Below are 11129 nucleotides of genomic sequence, written 5' to 3' on the forward strand. Positions count from 1 at the left end.
AACCCTGACCATATGGAGTAATATTGACCAGATGTTGATCGTCGGGTGCACTTCAAGGTCTTACTTACCACCTATAAAGCGCTCCATGGTAGTGGATCTGACTATTTGAGAGACCGCCTCCTGCCAATTACCTCCCTGCGTCCCATCAGATCGCACAGAGTAGGCCTCCTCCGAATTCCATCCGCCAGTCAGTGCCGACTGGCGACTACGCGGAGGAGAGCCTTCTCAGTTGCAGCTCCGACATTATGGAACAACCTCCCCGTGGAGATCCGTACCCTCACCACAGTCCAGGCCTTCCGCACAGCCCTCAAGAACTGGCTATCCCGTCAGGCCTGGGGATAGGATTACTCTCACCCCGCCCGAATGTTGAGTGAATGTTGTGTTTTTATGACCAATTTCCTTTAATCACGATTTTTTTTCTTTTTAAGTTTTGTCTTGCACCCCCTTCCCTTTATTGTTGTAAGCCGCCCTGAGTCCCCTCAGGGAAAAGGGCGGCATATAAATTTGCAATAAAACAAAAACAAACAAAAACAGATGTTTCATTATATTGAAAGACACCAAAATTCATAAGCAGAGAACAAACACACTTAATCAATAATGCATTGTGAGTCTGGAATGGTGCTATCTTTCCATAGTAAACAAACTTCTTTGCTCTACCTATCCCAGGATAAATTCAAAGTTCTTCATATATTGATCCACTCCAAATTTTTGAGATAAAATTTATTGTCATATGACACCTTTAAAACCTCCTTCTTTCCCCAAAAATATTTTATAAATTAAAGAGAGCCAAACCTATACTATACGTGTATCCTTCTGTCATTTTACACAGAATGACATTGATACTATATAATGTCTGAGGTTCCCAATAACATGAAACATGTTTCATTAATTCCATCTTTAAATGATAATGCAATTTTGAGACTCTTGATCACTTATCTGTAAATATGGTATAGCCGTGTTGGTGAACATGTGGCACGCAGCGCCCTCTCTGTGGGCACGTGCGCCATCACTAGCTGCACATCTGGTTTCTGGCATGCACATGTGCACCACCCAGTTGGTCTTCATGGGTACCAGAGCACCAGAAAATGGCCTGAAAAAGGTCCAAAAATGGCCTGAAAAACAATCAAAAATGGCCAAAAAACAGGCAAGTGTACACTGGCCAGCTGGTCTTCAGATTTCCGGTGCTCCAGTGCACAAGAAGACCAGCTGGCCGGTGTGCATGTAAGTGCTGGAAACCCAAAGATTAGCTGGCTGGCATGCACATGTGGACTGGCCAGCTAGTTTTCAGGTTTCTGGCGCTCCGGCGCACCCGCATGCACCAGCATGCACTCACATTCTGGCTTGGGAACTCGGTGCCAAAAAGATTCGCCATCACTGTGTTATGGTATGGCATTTGCAGATTATGTTTCAAGTGTCATTTTTTTTCATTCTAATTTCTGCTTCCAGGGAATATGAAGCCATTGGTTATTTAAATAGTTTTCTTCAATCTTTCACTTTTGTTCACCTGCCTTTACTCGCATATGAACTTACTGTAAGTGACATCCCATTCCTAATCCATAGGGTTCAATGTGACGTCGGTCCACCCTTTGCAGCTATAACAGCTTCAACTCTTCTGGGAAGGCTGTCCACAAGGTTTAGGAGTGTGTTTATGGGAATTTTTGACCATACTTCCAGAACCGCATTTGTGAGGTCACACACTGATGTTGGACAGGTTTACGTGGCCTACCACTTCATGACTGAGTTGCTGTCATTCCCAAACACTTCCACGTTCTTATAATACAGCTGACAGTTGGCTGTGGAATATTTAGGAGCGAGGAAATTTCACGACTGGATTTGTTGCACAGGTGGCATCCTATCACAGTTCCACGCTGGAATTCACTGAGCTCCTGAGAGCGACCCATTCTTTCACAAATGTTTGTAAAAACAGTCTGCATGCCTAGGTACTTGATTTTATACACCTGTGGCCATGGAAGTGATTGGAACACCTGATTCTGATTATTTGGATGGGTGAGCAAATACTTTTGGCAATATAGTGTATGTTGATGGGCATGCTAGATCCGGTTGGAAGCAGTTATAGTCTAATGGACTTGGAGGCCAGCAATTTTGCGGAAACTGATTCTTCGTGTTATTTGTTTTATTTCCCACATTTTATACCACGTTTGAAATATTTACATGTACAACACCCAGAAAATGTTGCATGTGCTGCACACATTCTACATATAAAGATAAAGAATACCAATAACTATCTATGCTAAAAAAAACCATCAAGTTGCTGTCATTTGTAATTATTCTCCAAGGATTCCTCCTTTCTTTTCCTGTTTACTTTTATGTAAACATGGAGAGTTGTCTTGAAAATAGAGCTTTGAAGAACCTAACTGCAATCTGACAATAGCCCTGGTGAAAGCAGGAACTGACCTTTCCTTGACCTAATTCCCCAATAGGACCCAGCAGGAACCTTGTGTTTCTTCCTCAGAGTTGGCATTAATAGTATCTGAACACAGAATTACAAACACAGATGATCAGGAATTGCTTTAGGATATCTAGAAGACTACTATAAATATAGCAGGGGAAAATCTGTAATAATGTTACTTTACTAAGTATCAGTCTTATGCAGCACTAAAGCTTAACTTTTGGGATGGAAGACTTTGTATTGGGAATTTATACCTCAAAAGGAATCCAAGATCAGAGCAGATGGAGCCTGCAGCCAAGAAATTAAAAGATGCTTTCTCCTGTGGAGGAAATCTATGGCAAATCTAGACAGCTTGCAAAAAAGCAGAGACGTCGCCCTGCCAACAAAAATGCATGCAGTCAAGGCTGTGGTTTTCCCAGTTGCAATGTATGGCTGTGAAAGTTGGACCATAAGAAAGACTGAGCGCCAAAGAATTGAGGCCTCTGAACTATGGTGCTGGAGAACACTCCTGCGAGACCCTTGGACTGCAAGACGATCAAACTGGTCAGTCCTAGAGGAGATCAACCCTGACTGCTCTTTGGAAGGCCAGATCCTGGAGATGAAACTCAAATACTTTGGCCACCAAATGAGAAGCAAGGACTCAGTGGAGAAGAGCCTAATGCTGGGAATGATTGAGGGCAAAAGAAGAAGGGGATGACAGAGAATGAGGTGGCTGGATGGAGTCACTGAAGCAGTTGGGTTACAGAGAGATTAATAGATTTTTCTTATGAAAATCGGTGTTTGGTGCGCATTGTACTGGCATGATCTCCCACAAAGGGACAGAGTTTCTGAGAAAAATATTTAAATCATTCAAGACAAACATTTTCTTTGATTTGATGGACAGTTTAAGACTGGATGATATATGGAGACAGAAAGATGGCAATTAAGAGAATGTACTTGCTTTTCTGAAAGACAACAGCCTTTTTCAAGAATAGACATCATTTGAATTTCAAAGAACCTGGTTACTGAGGTTTCTAAAGCAGAGATATTATCAAAGAGTTTGTCAGAACTTAATTCCATGAATTTGATTTATAAAGAAAAATCTGTTTTTTTAATGCAGGCTGAATGAAATGTTGCTACAGCAAGAAGCAGTAATGGAAGATTGTAAAAAAGACATTAAAGTGTTTTTTGAAAATAATTTAGATAAAGGTATTGATTTAAGAATAGTTTGGGATGCAAGTAATGCTTTTATTAGAGGGTTTTTTATGCAATAGAATAGTGAACTTAAAAAGAAGAGAAAATGCAAGCTATTTTGGATGAAACAAATAAAAAAACTAAGCAATTAAATTTTCAGAGAAGAGAAATATGTTTGAGCTAATTAAAGTTCTATAATTATCTTAAATTAAATTAAAGTTCTACAATTATCCATAAAGATATTTTTTAATTATCCAAGAGAAATAGAAATAGAAAAAAAACCTGGATAACAGCAAAAGTGAACTCTTTTTTTTATAATCATACAGTAAGAGTTAATGTTTTAAACTTATTTTTGCTGCAGAAGAAAATTGAAGTTTCTTTTTTATTTCTTTTAATTCTATCTTTCTGAACATTCATCTTTTTAGTCTTCTTTCTTGGTTTCTTTTGCTCTTCATTAGTTGGTGTTAGTTTTTATGTTTTTTGTAAAACTTTTAGTAAAGAAAGAAATGGAAATAAAAATGAATGATGGAAAACAAAAAATGTTGTGCTATAACCATAGAGTAAGACCTAAATTTATTATTTATAACTGTTACAAAGAAAATAAAAAAACTATTGTTTGAATCTTTTTCTTTCTTTTCTTTTCTTTGTTTTTACTATTTTCTCTCTTGCATATCTAGCTTTCTCTTTGATTTCTTTTTTTCTCACTTTATATTAGAATGTATTAGTGTTTATTTTACTTTTTAAACAGATTTAAACTGTGTGTGTGTGTGTGTGCGTGTGTGTGTGTTTATTTGTGCTGATAAATAAATAAAGGGAGACTAGTATAGATCTATTTCAAGCTATTTAGCTCTCATCAGCTAGCTATACCCTTACATACATGTGTGTGTATATATACATACATACATACACACACACACACACACACACACACACACACACACACACACACACACACACACCAAAGCTGAATAATAAACTGAGACTAGAAATATGGCAAAGATGGAAATGGAGGTGAGGCAAGGGGAAGAGAGGAGGGAAGGTGAGTAAAAAGATACTTGCTAAAACAAACTCCTCTGCTCTCTGGATTGTGTAATTATTATTGACCCCACAATGTATTTGAAAGAGGGCAGAATATGTTATCTTAGAATCTGGATCAGGCTTATCTGGTATGGTTACAGAATCCTCAAATGCCTGGTTCTGGAAGAGTGAAATATGGTATTTGCATTTACTTATTTCATACATGCATTTCATTTATGTTGTACAGCTAGCAACTAGTCCTTGTCTGCAAGAAACCTTGGGAAGTGTGGTGTCATGAGATAGCAAGGCAAAAGGAAATCCCATTCTCAACACTCCAGGACAATTGCTGTTGCCAGATTTCTTACAGCTAAATTATGTGTACGTGTGACTTTAAAAAAAATCTATTCCCACGGCCATTTGTGAAACGTAGTATGTCTTTTAAAGTGACTTTAAAAGGCTGGACAGGCTAAACCTGTTGGCTGCTGGGACGAGTTCAGAAAGGAGAATTTGAATAAAATATCCATGATAGTAGCAATCCTATGCAAGTAGACTATGGATAAGTGAGCTGTACCAATGTTTCTCAACCTTGGCAACTTTATGACATGTGGAGTTCAAATCCCAGAATTTCAAGCCAACATGCAAAAAGTCCCAGAATGAATCTTTGGCATTCCCAGTCTGAAAACCTGGACAACTGTCAACCAAATCTGTCAACTACTCAAATAGTGTCAACAATATTGGGCCAGCTGGATTAATCAGTATGGCTATGTCCTCATGATACTCTTAATCAGGACTGTCAGATCTAAGCTTCAAAAGTCCAAGCAGCCCTCAATGGCAGCAAAGGAATACAAAAACACCTTGCTGCCATCCAGTGGTTTCTGAAGTTTTTAAACCTAGATCTGATAAACATGCCCTTTACTGAATTGCTTGGGGTGAGGTGTGGTTAGTGTATTATAGAAACAGCAAAAAGTGATCAACTGACCCAGGTCAACTATTCCTTTGGGGTTACAGGGCTATGCAAAACGAATGAGTCTTCATCCACACAAATAAAATCAATCAAATAATCTATTTTGCCTACATAATCATAATCATAGAAAAACTGATTTGGAAAAAAGTATTTTACAGGATAGTAGATGTCACTGCTGAAGTTTGGAAAGCTAGAATGTATTTCCAAAACAATGATTATCTGCAGTGGCCAGGCAAGTTAGGGTTTCCTTAGTCAATGGTGAAAGTGGCTAATAATAAAAAGAGTATTACTTTTTGATCTATAATATATACATCAACCTGATACAAAGATTGATGGCATAGTAATTACTTCCTGGAGAAAGTTGGTTGAACCAGCTAGTTTTGATAGTGGGCTGCCAGCATCACAGCTAATGAAAATTCACAAAATCAATGGCAGTAGGTGTTACATGTGTTATGAGAACAGAAAAGAGCATGTTCCTGATTTGAGATTCACAATCTGACTGATTTAAGGATTACTTTCACTCTCAAGAAAGAGATAATTGAGAATGGTTAATTATCTCAGTCTTACTCTAATAAAAGTACCTGGTGGCTCAGTGGCTTAGACACTGAGCTTGTCAATCAGAAAGTTGGCCGTTCAGCGGTTTGAATCCCTAGCACTGCGTAACAGAGTGAGCACCCGTTATTTGTCCCAGCTTCTGCCAACCTAGTAGTTCGAAAGCATGTAAAAGTGCAAGTAGAAAAATAGGGACCACCTTGGTGGGAAGTTAACAGTGTTCCATGCGCCTTCAGTATTTAGTCATGCCGGCCACATGATCATGGAGACCTCTTTGGACAGCACTGGCTCTTCGGCTTTGAAACGGAAATGAGCACCGCCCCCTAGAGTAGGGAATGACTAGCACATATGTACGAGGGAAACCTTTAGCTTACTCTAATAAATGCAACAGTATCCTCACTTTTCCTAATTTCTAATTAAATGCAGTTGTTATGATTATACCTCACACATTTTATTACTTCCTTGTGTCACAAAAGATACATCTGGCTGCACACAAAACATTATAACAACAGTGTAAAAAGCACAACCTGGAATTACAAGTGTTTCTTCCTCTCCTCCTCCTGGCTAAGGGGTAGAACAGGTGACTTAAACCTGTATAAGCCACTTAAAATGTCTGGGCACCTCCCACCCCCACAAAGATCCTGGCTTTGCCGATTTTCATAGCATGGTCCTCAACATACCATTCATAGCTGCTTCAGCACTTGAGTTTTGGAAGTGACCCACTCCTGTGCTAGATCCTTCAACTTAGATTAACAAACTTAATTGCTGTGCTCATTGCTGTGTTTTGAGATGTTAAGGCAGCACTAGAACTCAAGGTCTCCTGCTTTTTAGCCTGGTGTCTTAACCACTACATTAAATTGGTTCTCTCTCCTTACACTTACTTATCAGCAATTATTTCTCTATGCATATTTATATCCTCTCCTTCCTTCAAGTGGTTGACCTTGGACTATATCTGGCCTGAATTTGTGTTGGGAAAAAACAAACATATAATGAGATCATGTAGTTTGGAGCATGCAGCAGGCTAGAAATTAGGTGACCAGAATTCTAGGCCCACCGTAATTACAAAGCCAGCTGGGTGACCTTGGATCAGTCACTCTTTTCAAGCCTTCCTTTCTCAGGAGGACAGCAGTGACAAACCACTTCTGAAATCTTGCCAAGAACACTGTAGAAGCTAGTCCAGGCAGGTTTCCAGGAGTCAACATTGATTCAAAGGCATGCATGTGCATGTGCATACACACACACACACACACACACACACACACAAAGAAAACAACTCCCTCTCAAACAGCAATGATTAAAGGGGCACACACTTTTTCCCCATGACAAATATGATACTAGCAACACAAACAGTATACAGGTACACTAATGTACATAATCATAATTCATAAATTGTGTAGACTGGAGATGGACTATCTCATCATTAGATAGTATTTGAAATGTTCTGGACATTGGCAAATCATACAACTGGATCAGTGGTGGGTTTCAAAATTTTTTAGAACCTCTTCTGTAGGTGTGGCCTGCTTTGTGGGAGTGGCTTGCTGGCCATGTGACTAGATGGGCATGGTCAACTTGTAAAATGTGGTGAAACTCACTTAATGCTCTTGCTTAGCAACCAAAATGTTGGCTCAGAAACTCTGGCATTTGAAGCATGGAAGTTTTAAAGCTGTCCAGTTACAAGACCCTTGCACCCCTAACCCTTTAGAAAAAGACCCCAGGGGTGTTCAAACTTGACAGCTTTAAGCCTTGTGGACTTCAACTCCCCGAATTCCTCCTCTCGCTCTTCATCTTGATGATGTGCGGACGGGCGGGGGGAGGGAACTGGAACCGGTTCTAAACAATACTGTAGATTTGTGGAACCTTCTCTATAGAAGAGGTTAGAACTGGCAGGAACCCACCCCTGAACTGGATATAAAAGACAGTAATCTTCACCAATTGTTATCATATCTGATCCATCTAGATCCAGGGATGGGCTTCAAAAATTTCAGCAGTGGGTTCTATGCCGGGTTGCTGGGTGGGTGTGGCCATGGTGGGCGTGGTCTAGTTGGCCTCCTGCACCACGGCCCGGGGTGGCCTTTTTGCCTTCCCCAGGCTTTGGAGGCTTTCCTCGAGCCTCTGGGAGGGCGAAAACTGCCTCCCTCGGGCTCTGGAGGCTTTCTGACAGGCCTGTTTTCCCCCCTCCCCATGCCTCCACATGGGCCTTGCACTTACCTCACATCCACAATGGGCCACGTGGAGACACCTGGGAGGGTGGAGGGGCATGGAGGGGTGGATGGGGCAATTTAGTGTGCAGGAGATGCTCATAAAAAAAACGGTTGCAGGGAATACACCCACAGTAATACATGGTGCAATTGCCTCTTGTAAACATTTTTGTTGTGCTTGGTTGGCATTTTGTCTTCAACCTCCACTATTTGTAGAATTTTCTGGATGGTTTGTATCAGTTCTGAGATATGCTACGGTATAAGTTGAAAGGATGAACTCAAGATGAGGCCTTACAGCATTTACCGTGCTAGAAGCGTCCAGCTGAATATAGCTGAACATCATTGATGAGGGGAGGTACAGAAATCAACTGATTCCTTGAATGGGGAAGAAGGCAAAACAGGGATTTAAACAAGTGGCACTGTGTAAACAACTGATTAACAAAGGAAAGAAGACCCAATATATATGCCTGCCTCCACATCCATAACTGGGAACCAGACATGTTCCATAGGAAGAAGTTTGATTTTACAATGCCTCAATTTCTTTTTCTGTGTTAAAGAAACTACATGTGCTCAAGGAATATAAGGCATAATAGATCCAATTGTTATGAATGTTAACATCTTCCTTTCTTCTTAGTTTGCAATCTGAGACTAGAGAGCTATAGATGTTAGTTTGCCTGGATTTCATACTAGAAGTCTCATGACCACCCCCTTAAAGTGCATGTATATAACGTCTTATTATAATGGTTGTATTCATGAAATTTTAAGTTGTCTTCATATTTAGATTTTTATTATATTGCAAGCCCCCCAGAATCGCTGTGGATATACATTATAAATGTAATTATTGAGAGGCTAGTTCCAACAAGAACCAAATTACTGTAGTCATATAGTGTCTTCTAGTGGTCAGTAGTGAATATAACCACTATAAATCAATTTCTAATTGCCCCAAAACTTCAACCATTACATCCATTAAAATATTTTCTGATATTATACTGCATTAGAAAAAGATTGTAGAAAGGTGGCTGGCTTGAGAATTATGAGAGTTGAAGTCCACAAGTCTTAAACTTTGCCAAGATTGGACACCACTGCCCTACAGGAAGTGAAGCATTGTTATAGTAAATCAAAAAAATGAGAGTGGGAATGAGATTTTACTTCCAAAAGAAACACTAAGAAGGACAGTGTACTTGGACAAGGCTATCTCTATGACTTCACGAGAATGGCCTTAATGTGATATACAGACCAGTCACTGGCTGCATTTTCACAATATAGTAAACTTTATTATTTCTAATTTGGGTTTCAATTTACCATAAATATCCACAAGAGAGTTCTAGGTGGGGTGAGGAGGAGAAACAGCAGATGGCAAATGACATTTTGTGTATTAGTGATGAATGCATAATGATTCGTTTATGTACTTGTGTTAGTTATGGTAAGGTGATTGAGCCAAATTACATAAGTGCCTCAGACTATTGGTTTAATATAATTGTGGATTGTAATCAACAGCTGTTGGAATGATCAAATTTCTGAATTTACATTACTGGTAAACTTATGACCACGATTGTGCCCAAACTTTCCATTGCTAGGCAAGGCAATTTTGTCCCAGTTTACAACAGGAGCCAAGGTGGCGCAGTGGTTAAATGCAGCACTGCAGGCTACTGCTAGATTAGCAGATCAGCGGTTCAAATCTCACCAGCTCAGGGTTGACTCAGCCTTCCATCCTTCCGAGGTGGGTAAAATGAGGACCCAGATTGTTGGGGGCAATATGCTGACTCTCTGTAAACCGCTTAGAGAGGCCTGAAAGGCCTATGAAGCGGTATATAAGTCTACTGCTATTGCTATTGCTATTGCTAACATTTCTTGGAACAGTTGTTAAGTGAAACACTGTAATTGTTAAGTTAGTAACACAGTTGTTAATTGAATTTGGCTTCCCCATTGACTTTGCTTGCTAGAGGGTCACAAAAGGTGATCACTGCAACTGTCATAAATATCTGCCAGTTGACGAGCGTCTAAATAATGATCATGTGACCACGGGATGCTGTAATGATTGTAAGTATGAAAAGTAGTCATAAGTCGCTTCAATGCCATTGTAGCTTCGAACAGTCATTAAACAAATTGTTGTACTCATTGAAAAATAAACTAACAGCAGTGCCTGGATTTTTAGAACATCTACCTTCTGTTTTTAATAACAGATGAAAAAGATGAAGGAGTGTTGCCAACTGTAGCGGGTGATGCTCATCTCCATTTCAAGGTCATTGAGCCATCCCTGTTAGAAGACATTTCCACAATCATGTGGCCAGAATGAAGTCATGGAACACTGTTATCTTCCTACTGAAGAGGTACCTATTTATCTACTTGCATTTGCATGCTTTCAATCTGCTAGGATGACAAGAGCTGGGGCGAGGTTGGAAGCTCATCCCTTTGGGTGGCACTTGGGTCTCAAACCTGGGCTGCCAGTTTTCCAGCCAACAAGTTCAGCATCTTAACCGATGAGCCACCATGCCGACCATAACAGGAGTAAGTAATAGTCACAACAACAGTGATAAAACTAAAAAGTAAAGGGATTGCTTTCTCTAGGAGCCAATTATTATTGGAGTCAGTTGTTCCATAATTACCCCACAAGAGAGAGGCAGGATAGGGATCTTCATCCAACTTCATGCCACAAGACTTTTCTGCTCCTAAAGAATGGTATCATAATCCAATTGGAGGGACAGGTGTACAGATATTTTCCCCCTGTGGCTGTACATGGAGATGTTGGGAATAAAATTGGACTTTGGACCCCTGCACAAAAAAGATAAGCTCCATAACCGAATTGTTATCCTTC

Source organism: Thamnophis sirtalis, unplaced genomic scaffold (assembly GCF_051295495.1).
Source record: "Thamnophis sirtalis isolate CommonGarterSnake01/CBP01778 unplaced genomic scaffold, rThaSir2_p1.2 scaffold_7, whole genome shotgun sequence".
NCBI classification, from domain to species: Eukaryota; Metazoa; Chordata; class Lepidosauria; order Squamata; family Natricidae; genus Thamnophis; species Thamnophis sirtalis.